This window comes from Lycium ferocissimum, chromosome 11 (assembly GCF_029784015.1).
Source record: "Lycium ferocissimum isolate CSIRO_LF1 chromosome 11, AGI_CSIRO_Lferr_CH_V1, whole genome shotgun sequence".
NCBI classification, from domain to species: Eukaryota; Viridiplantae; Streptophyta; class Magnoliopsida; order Solanales; family Solanaceae; genus Lycium; species Lycium ferocissimum.
The window spans coordinates 44,573,442-44,582,712 of NC_081352.1; the positions used below are offsets into that span (position 1 = coordinate 44,573,442).

The 9,271-nt window shown below is 37.3% G+C and overlaps 2 long non-coding RNA genes across 2 annotated transcripts; one reads left to right on the forward strand and one right to left on the reverse strand.

The window, feature by feature from the left end:
* The first annotated feature begins 6 nt into the window (after window positions 1-6).
* Window positions 7-501, forward strand: LOC132037853 (uncharacterized). The gene is made up of 2 exons (XR_009410059.1): window positions 7-81; window positions 154-501. It is a non-coding gene; the product is annotated as an uncharacterized LOC132037853 (long non-coding RNA).
* Window positions 502-1,121: 620 nt separating this feature from the next.
* On the reverse strand, window positions 1,122-3,160 carry LOC132036771 (uncharacterized). Its single transcript, XR_009409665.1, has 2 exons — window positions 2,170-3,160; window positions 1,122-1,566 (listed from the first exon to the last, which is right to left on the reverse strand). It is a non-coding gene; the product is annotated as an uncharacterized LOC132036771 (long non-coding RNA).
* Between the last annotated feature and the right edge of the window lie 6,111 nt (window positions 3,161-9,271).

Below are 9,271 nucleotides of genomic sequence, written 5' to 3' on the forward strand. Positions count from 1 at the left end.
CGGAGTACTCCAATTGAAGATCCTTCCGTGCTATAAACGTAACAATTGCGACGGTGGAAATATTGAAGGCACTGCTAACAGGTTAGACTTTTAATCTTTCTTATCTGATGCAATAAGAGTTTCTGATGGGAGTTTATTTGTGCAGTTTTTCAGAACCACAGCCAAGCTACCAAGAACAGGACTCACGCCTATTACAGTGAACCTGTTGCAGCAGATTCTGTATGGATTTACAATAGATACTGGTATCCTCGTAATGAGCTAAGGGTCTATTCGGAAACAGCCTCTCTACCCCGCAAAGGTAGAGGTAAGGTCTATGTACATCCTACCCTCCCCAGACCCCACTTATGGGGTTATACTGGGTATGTTGTTGTTACTGTTATCCTTGAAAAGTGACCAGCACTATGACTTGCAAAGGATTTGTTTGGTATGCAGTGCAGTTCTTATTTTCCTAGAAACCATGTGTTCTCTTAGATTATATGGTTCACTGGGTGCTTTCATTAACTGTTTATTAGTGTTTGGTAGTCAATGAGATGTGTGAATTGAGTTTGAAATTAATTCATGTTGGAGGTAGAAATACTTTTTTATTTATTTATTTAATTTAGTAGCTAAACTGCTAGACAGGCTTTTTACAACTAAAGGGTACTAGATAGCGATGCCCGTGCGTTGCACGGGCCCAACAGTAAGTTCTACACGTCAATGTAGGCTCTAGATTTTTATTCCTTCAAATTAACAATAACAATTTTAATATGATACAACACAAGGACTGAAATTTTTTATGTCCATACTTAGACATGTCTTCAATTGAATCACTACATTTGCCTTCCAACAGAGCTAACCCAAAAAAGGCCTTCACCAACCAAAATTAGCTTCATTGATTGAAATCTCGTCTAACTGCTACATATGAACACATCAACACCATTGCTTGTGTTTTTCACTGCATTGGACATCAAAGGTAAGATTTGATTAGTATTTTAACTCATATAATATAAGTGCAAGGCTCAAAATAGATTTTATATTTACCAATTATACTTAAGTTAAAAGTAAATAGTACAGAGAATAAACTGCAAAAGAATTTTTCATAGGTTTTTCCATGCAGAGGAGTTCCAACATTCGTTGTCCAACTGCATAGCTAGCATTCTCTAAACTTTTTGTCAATAAATAAATCATTTTTGCATCTACAATAATGCATTCACCAGAATTATTGTTCGAGCATTAAGAAACGCCTTAACCAAGCTAACTATGTACCGCCTTTCTTTATCTTTTAGATTTTCATTTGGTCTCAAATACTGTAACATAGAAATGTCAAACCAAAAGCAGCTTTCACATCTCTTCTTAAAGAGAGTAAATTTATGGTAACACTACCAGAAAGGTTCAAGACCAAAGAGTCGCCAATTATCGGGCATCTTCAGAATAGTATTGTTACTTGACCAGCCATCAAGAGAAGTAAATGCTCTCATCTTCCATGAGACAGAGCCTTCACTTGGAAGATCGATCATTTACCTGCATGCGTTATACTAAGCTTCCTCTTTAATTTCCTTCGAAACTCCTTGAGAAAGGTATTAGAACCTGCCAATTACAGGAGAGCCCAAGCAAGATATCTTGCCTAATCATTAAAATGACTTTGGTGCTAAATAAAGAGAAAGTTTGATGTGTTACATAATATTATCAAGTATTTGCAGAAAATTAGAATGGAAAAGTGCACTTTAGGTCCAAAGCTGCAAAACTAACATGCGTGAGAGACCTCTCCAGCTTGTTAAAAATAAGAGAAACACTGTAAGAATTAATCTTCCCTTGCCCCATAATCAACTCAAGTTTGATTTATCAGTGCTCGAAGTCGATTCCCCATTTCAGTATCCGCACAAAATGTTTTTCCTGACATTTTGTAACCACAGAGTAGTAGTACCCCCACTATTCTAAATTCCTGGTCGGCCTTTGAGTTACGGTCTTATATTTCATATTTTTACAGGGAAAAAATTACAAGGACTAAATGTCTTTCACCAGGCTACTATTGCTCATGAACTACATTACTGTGAACTTACACAAACTGCAAATACTACTCAAGAACTTAAACAAACTGCAAATACTACTCAACAGCATAAAACAAAAGTAAAAGGGACACGTGCAAAACATAGAGTTCTTTAGACATTGGAAAAAGGAAAAATTGCCTACCTGAAATATAAAAAGGAGGAACATTACACGGAGCTTGTATTTTCCTTTTGACTCGATCACTTGCTGCAGCAACAATCTGGTTACGATTTAAATTTCTTCATCTCCTTTCAAATAACCCTCTTGCAAACAGTTAAATTAAAAATGAGAAGACTTAATAGGAAGTCGAATGTAGTTTGATATTTACGGTATAACATGATTGACATGTTACATGTGGAGAGCAATGGCTTTATACTTCATTTATTACCAGGCCTTATCAACACTATTAAAGTATTTCCCCTGGACGTAACTTTATATTTTTTCACGTAGAATATTCAAAGTCCAAGCAATAAGGATATATACATGATCACAAATATTCAATCCTCATGAACTTGTTCCTAACCAAGCTTAAAAGAAAAATGTTCACATAGAAGAAAAATTTGTTACACTTTTGACTTCCCAAGATATCCAAACAATCTTTCTTCTTGCTTTTTTTAGACAACCATCACACAACTCCCAATATTGATAAAATTCAATTAGTTCAATCATTTACATTGTTTTCATCTACAAGTTATCGTTTAATATGTCAATCTCAAACAGTAAGATAAGAAGAAGTGTAATGCCTACTCTTGTAGTTCAATCTCTTGCTTTTATTGTTAGGCACGTGTTTCGCAAGCATTTCAGGGAGTTTATTTATGAAAATCAAATTTGATAATCTTAACATTTAAACACGCTTCACTTTGTGGATTCACAAACTTTAGTGTTGAAGTATTCGACTTCAAATGCAACTACAAAGTGTTATCCAAAAAACTTTATATGTAGGAAGAGATCTAAGACTGATATCAAAAAGGAATTAAAGAGCTTTTAATTTTGTTTTTCCTCAAGTTATACGGGATAGGAAAGGAAGTATTGGTATATAACAGAAGCAGCAATTATTTTTCATATCCTCCATGTTAAACTGATTTTTCAGATTTTAAATTCTATGCACTCAATTTACTCCTCTACTTAAGGCCAAATTGCAATCATTCCAGGCCTTTAATCAAAGTTCTCCTTCATGCTTCATTTAGAAGTGTTAATGGTTATACTATGTTTCTGCAGCTTGCACACCTTAATAGGATATTTTTGTGAAAAGACAACTTCATAATAGAACACCCAACCTTTACTAATATTGATAAGACTTCTCAATGATAGTTAGAGCACAATCGATTAATATTAATCGTAGTTTTCTCATAATTTACACAACCTCTGTATTGCAAACAGTTCGAAGGGACGGAAACAGTAGAAATGATAAACATCATTAGTGAAGGATTATGGCCATAATAACCAGCAGTTGTAACTTTTGCAAAGGTTTGACTATGTTATTCATTTATGGCATCCGATGTTGAACCTGGTTCAAAGCATCCACCCATTAATGTACGTGGATAATAATAAACGCACAAATCTAAATAAGCATTACATGTTAGGGGGCTAACCTTTTCCAAAAACTCGAAAAAGATGAACTGTATCTTCCTCTTTGTCAACGACATTCAAGGAGGAAGAAGCTTCACAATCTTTACATTATACACGGAGGTGGCACATGTGTAGTCGTTGTATATGTCTATATTATAGAAGTGAAGAAACTGATAAAAGGAACTATATTGAAAACTCACCATATCTCTGAAGTACAACAAACACCATAAAGTAAGAACTAAAGTTGTACTTTTTTAAGTATAATCCAGATGCAGTAGCGCATGAAATAAAATACTGAGGAATGGGAACCATCATTATTAAATCGTTATTTTGAACTCTATATCGTCTAGAGTTATCGGAAGCAACGTAAAAGACATTTCAAATAAAATCAATATTATTAACAAAATTGAGCTTACTGAGCTGAGGGTTCTCGAATTGAGAAAATAGATGTCCTACCAAGGTTGTATGAAATAGAATAAGAATTCTCAATAATAGTATTAATACGAATCATATATAGCTTTCTTATTCTTTACACAACATGCATATTGCAAAAAGTTCTAAGGGATAGAAACTGTAGAAATGGTAAACATCATTAGTGAAGGATTATGGCCATACTAACCAGCAGTTGTAACTTTTTCAAAAGTTGGACTATGTGATTCATTTATGGCACTCAAGTTGAACCTGGTTGAAAGCAGTCGCCGATTAACTGAAAAATGTTCTATTAGCAGCATGAGAAAAGTAACCAATGCACTAATGATTTTACTCGGATTTCAAGCATGATGACAATATCACCAATGAGCTAATGATTCTACTCAGATTTCAACCATTAATGCGATGTTACATTAGGATTAGGTTCATCAGGAAACCTGTTAAGGATTTTTTGTCTATGTATTATTTCCTTCTATCAATTACCTGGAAATAAATCTCCCAAACGTTTCTCAGGTAATTTCTATTACTTGAACAAATCATTAACTGTGTATGTAATTTAATATTTCTGCAGGTTTGTATGAATGGATATCTAAAGGTCTTCAATGCATGTACAAAGTTTTATATACTTATATATAGCCATTGTTCGTCCTTTTACTTTATAAATCATAATATTTATTTTACACTTCTCTGAACTCCAATTAACTTTGTTGATTTACATTTACCTGTTTTTTCAGTTCTGATTAAAATGAGAAACTTAATTTCCAAATACATAAAGGAGATGCTTCGGGATTTAGTTGGATTATTCATTTCAAGTAACGTGAGAGAGGTAGTCATAACATACTTTTTTCTTCTGTTAGAGGAAACGTAAAAGAAAGAACACAAGATTTAACGTGGTTCGGATCAAAATGATCCTACGTCCACCAGAGAACAGTTGTCTTTATATTATTAACAAAGGAAGGGGAGATTTCCCAATTACACTTAAGAGAATTGCTCTCTCAACTCTCTACTCACTACAATGGATTGTATGATTTTTTTTTTTTTGGGATTATGAACAAAGAAGAATTGCCTCTCATTTTATAGGCATAAAATGACTTGGGCTCCAAGTGTACATGGCATTTCAATTCTCCTCCACATCTTTGGCTCCAAGCAATGCATCCTTTGGCTCCAAGCAATGCATTCTTTGGCTCCAAGTAAATCATCCTTTGGCTCCAAGTAATAGAAATCATCCAACTAAAATTGTCACATGGATTTTCTATCACAAGACAAAAAACCAACTCTTTCAATATCCACCTTGGTTTGCGTCACGAGCATGTGTATGAACAACTCCGGCCAAAACTTCTAAGCTTACTGGGCAACCCCGTTGTAAGAAACAAAAGAATCAAACCATTGTTGAACATACCACCTCCACCTAACAACTGTTCTCTCGGAGTTGCATCAGTTGATGCGTACTCCCGCTAAGTCCTTACAATGTGCAAACTTAGCGAGCGGGACTATCTTGGTCAACATGTCTGCAGCGTTATCGTCTGTGATAACCTTCACGACCTTGATAGTTCCCTCTTCAACAACATCTCGAATAAAATGAAATCTGACATCAATGTGTTTGGTGCGCTCATGAAATCTCTGATTTTTAATCAGATGAATAGCACTCTGACTATCACATCTAAGGATTGATTCCTGCTGAACCAAACTCAATTTCGCCACCAAACCTTTCAACCAGATAGCTTCTTTCACTGCCTCCGCTGCTGCCATGTATTCTGCTTCTGTCGTAGACAAAGCGACAATCGACTACAAAGTAGATTTCCAACTAACAACACTGCCAACAAAAGTAAAGATGTATCCGATTGTGGACCTCCTTCTCAAGATCCTGTATAGTCGAATCCACATAACCGAGAATTGAAATACCTCCACCATCTTTTGAAAGGTCGGACCAACATCGAAGCTCCCGAGATATCTCGATATCCACTTGAACTTCCCAATGCCTCTTTCACAGGTTGGACATGTATCTGCTTACCACACTTACAGCTTGAGCAATATCTGGACGTGTGCATACCATAGCATACATAATGCTACCAACTGCGCTGACATAAGGAACCTTTGACATATGCTCCACCTCATCTTCGGACCGAGGCATTTGTAACTCTGAAAGTTTAAAATGAGGAGCTAACGGTGTACTTACAAGCTTGCACGTATGCATATTGAATCTCTCGAGAACCCTTTCAATGTACCTCTTCTGAGAAAGATGTACAACACCGTCTTCTCTTGAAATCTCCATACCAAGAATTTTCTTTGCAGCTCCCAAATCCTTCATGTCAAATTCCTTACTTAACAGTTTCTTTAAAGCATTTATCTCTGTAATGTTGTTAGCAGCAATAAGCATATCATCAACATACAACAGTAAATAAATCATTGAGTTACCGGACATCTTCTTGTGATACACACAACTATCAAATGCACTCCTTGAGAATTCATGTGTAGTCATGAATGCATCAAACCTTTTGTACCACTGTCTAGGGGATTGCTTCAAACCATACAAAGACTTCTTCAGTTGGCATACATGATCTTCTTTTCCCTCAGCTAAGAAACCTTCAGGCTGATCCATATAGATTGTCTCTTCTAGATCACCATGTAAGAATGTAGTTTTGACATCAAGCTGTTGAAGCTCCAAGTCAAATTGTGCAACCAATGCTACTAGCACGCGAATTGAGCTATGCTTCACGACTGGAGAGAAATCTCATTGTAGTCAATTCCCTCTTTCTGAGTGAAACCTTTTGCAACCAATCTCGCCTTGAACCTAGCATCTTCTACTTCAGGAATTCCCTTTTTCTTTCTGTAAACCCATTTGCATCCAACTATCTTCTTCCCCTTTTGCCTTATCACTAAGACTCATCTCTGATTCTTCTGAAGAGACTCCATCTCTTCAGTCATGGCTAACCGCCATTGTGCAGCATCCTTGCAAGAAGTTGCTTCAACATACGAGGAGGGCTCCAGATCCTTAATCTCTTTTCTACGTACGAACGCATATGCAATCAGGTTTGCTTGATCTATAAGGCGTTCCGATCTTCGTATCTGCCTCTTCTCCCTTCCCTTTGCAATTGTGTATGGTTCATTGACAACAAGTTCTTCAAGATCTACATCTTTTGACTCATTTTTAACCTGAGTCTCTTGATCCTTTTCCTTGGTAAGCTCCACCGGAAGCTCCACCTGCTCGTTGTTCTCGTTTCCTGAAAACTCCACAGAAACTTTACGGGGATCAAGCATAGAGGATTCATCAAAGGTGACATCTCTACTAACTATAAATTTGAGTAAAGACAAACACCAAAGTTTGTACCCTTTTACTCCATCCACATACCTACGAATATGGCCTTCTTAGCCCTTGGTTCAAGCTTTCCTTCATTAACATGATAATAAGGCATGGACACCCAAATACTCGTAAGTATGAATAGTTAGAGGGTTCACCGACCATACCTCGTTCGGAGTCTTAAAGTCAATCGCCGATCTTTGGAGATCGATTGACAATATGAGGAAACGTGTGAAGCGCTTGCCAAAAATACTTTGGACATTTTGGCTTGTAGGAGCATACAACGAGCCTTTTCAAAAAGAGTTCTGTTCATCCTCTCAGCAACTCCATTCTACTGTGGGGTGTGCCTGATAGTCCTATGTCTTGAGATTCCATAAACCTTGTAGAAATCATTAAACTATTCACTGCAAAACTCCAAGACATTGTTTGCGCGAAGATACTTGGTTTTACTTGATTTTCCACTCCATTTGATTCTCAATCAAAAGCTTCCACTCTTTAAATATTTCAAAAGCATCACTTTTTGCCTTCAAAAATGCACCCAAAACTTTTGTGAGAAATCATCAATAAAAGTAAGAAGATCCGCCTTTCGATGGAAGTTTAGAGGGACCCCATAAATACGAATGGATGTAGTCTAGCACCCCTCGGTCTTGTGCTTTCTAGTCTTTGAAGTTCGACCTTCTTATGCTTCCACTAGAACGCGTGCTTACAAAATTCAAGTGTCTTGATCTTCTCACCTTTCAAAAGGTTACGTTGCTCAACATCTCTAGTCCACGTGCGCTCATATGACCCAATCTCATGTGCCATAATCTTGCCTTGTCATCATTAGATAACTGCACTGTAGATGCATTTACAGAACCAACAATGGTGCTTCCTGCCAATGTGTAAAGGCCATCCTCCAGCTTGCCTTTTAGTATGACTAAAGAACCTTTAGTCACCTTCATAGTTCATCATTCGCTCATGTACTTATAACCTTGTTCATCCAGAGTACCCAGGGAGATCAAATTCTTCTTCAGATTAAGAACATGACGGACTTGTGTAATAGTCCTCACAGCTCCATCATGGCAGCGAACCCGAACTGAGCCAATGCCAACTATTGCACAAGTTGCATTATTGCCCATTACTACGATTCCTCCATTTTTCTCATAGCTGCTAAACCGGTCTTTTTGGAACGTCATATGTAGAGTACAAGTAGAGTCTAACACCCATTTGTTTCCATAACTTCCATTATTGTTTGATGTTGTAAGCACATAATCATTATCAGAATCATGTACCTGTTCAAGCGTTGGGATGCACTCGCCTTTTCCTTGGACTTTGACGTTGGGCAATCTCGTTCAAAGTGCCCCTTCTTGCCGCAGCCCCAACAATCTGCATTCTTCTTGTTCACACGAGACTTTGATCTGTGCTTTGATTTGCTCCTTCCCTGTTGGCTAGTCCGGCCTCTCACAAAGAGCCCACTTGCCTGATCATCTCTGTCTCCTTCAAAATGCCTCCTCACATCACTAGAGTTAAGTGCTTGCCGCACTTGCTCAAGGTTGATAGGCTCCTTGCTATACATCATTGAATTCTCGATATCACGATATCCTGAAGTCAATGAAAATAGCAAAACACATGCAAACGTCTGCTCGTCCTTTTTAATTCCTGCAATCTGTAAGTCCATGACAAGTTTATTGAACGTGTCTAAATGATCTTATAAAAAAGTACCTGACCCATCTTAAATGTGTCTTCACACTGTTGTAACAACATCTTTGTTGTCACGAATCGGTCTTGGTAAAGCCCTTGTAGCTTGTCCCATAACTGCTTGGCCGTCTCTTCGGTACTTGTACTCATTTCACAAAGTACATAGTGCAAGGGACAGTTGGATTACACTCGATGCATCCCCTTCAATCTTTTCCTTATTGGAAGCCGATGTACCATCTGTATACTTTCCGTCAATAGCATGGATTGAACCTT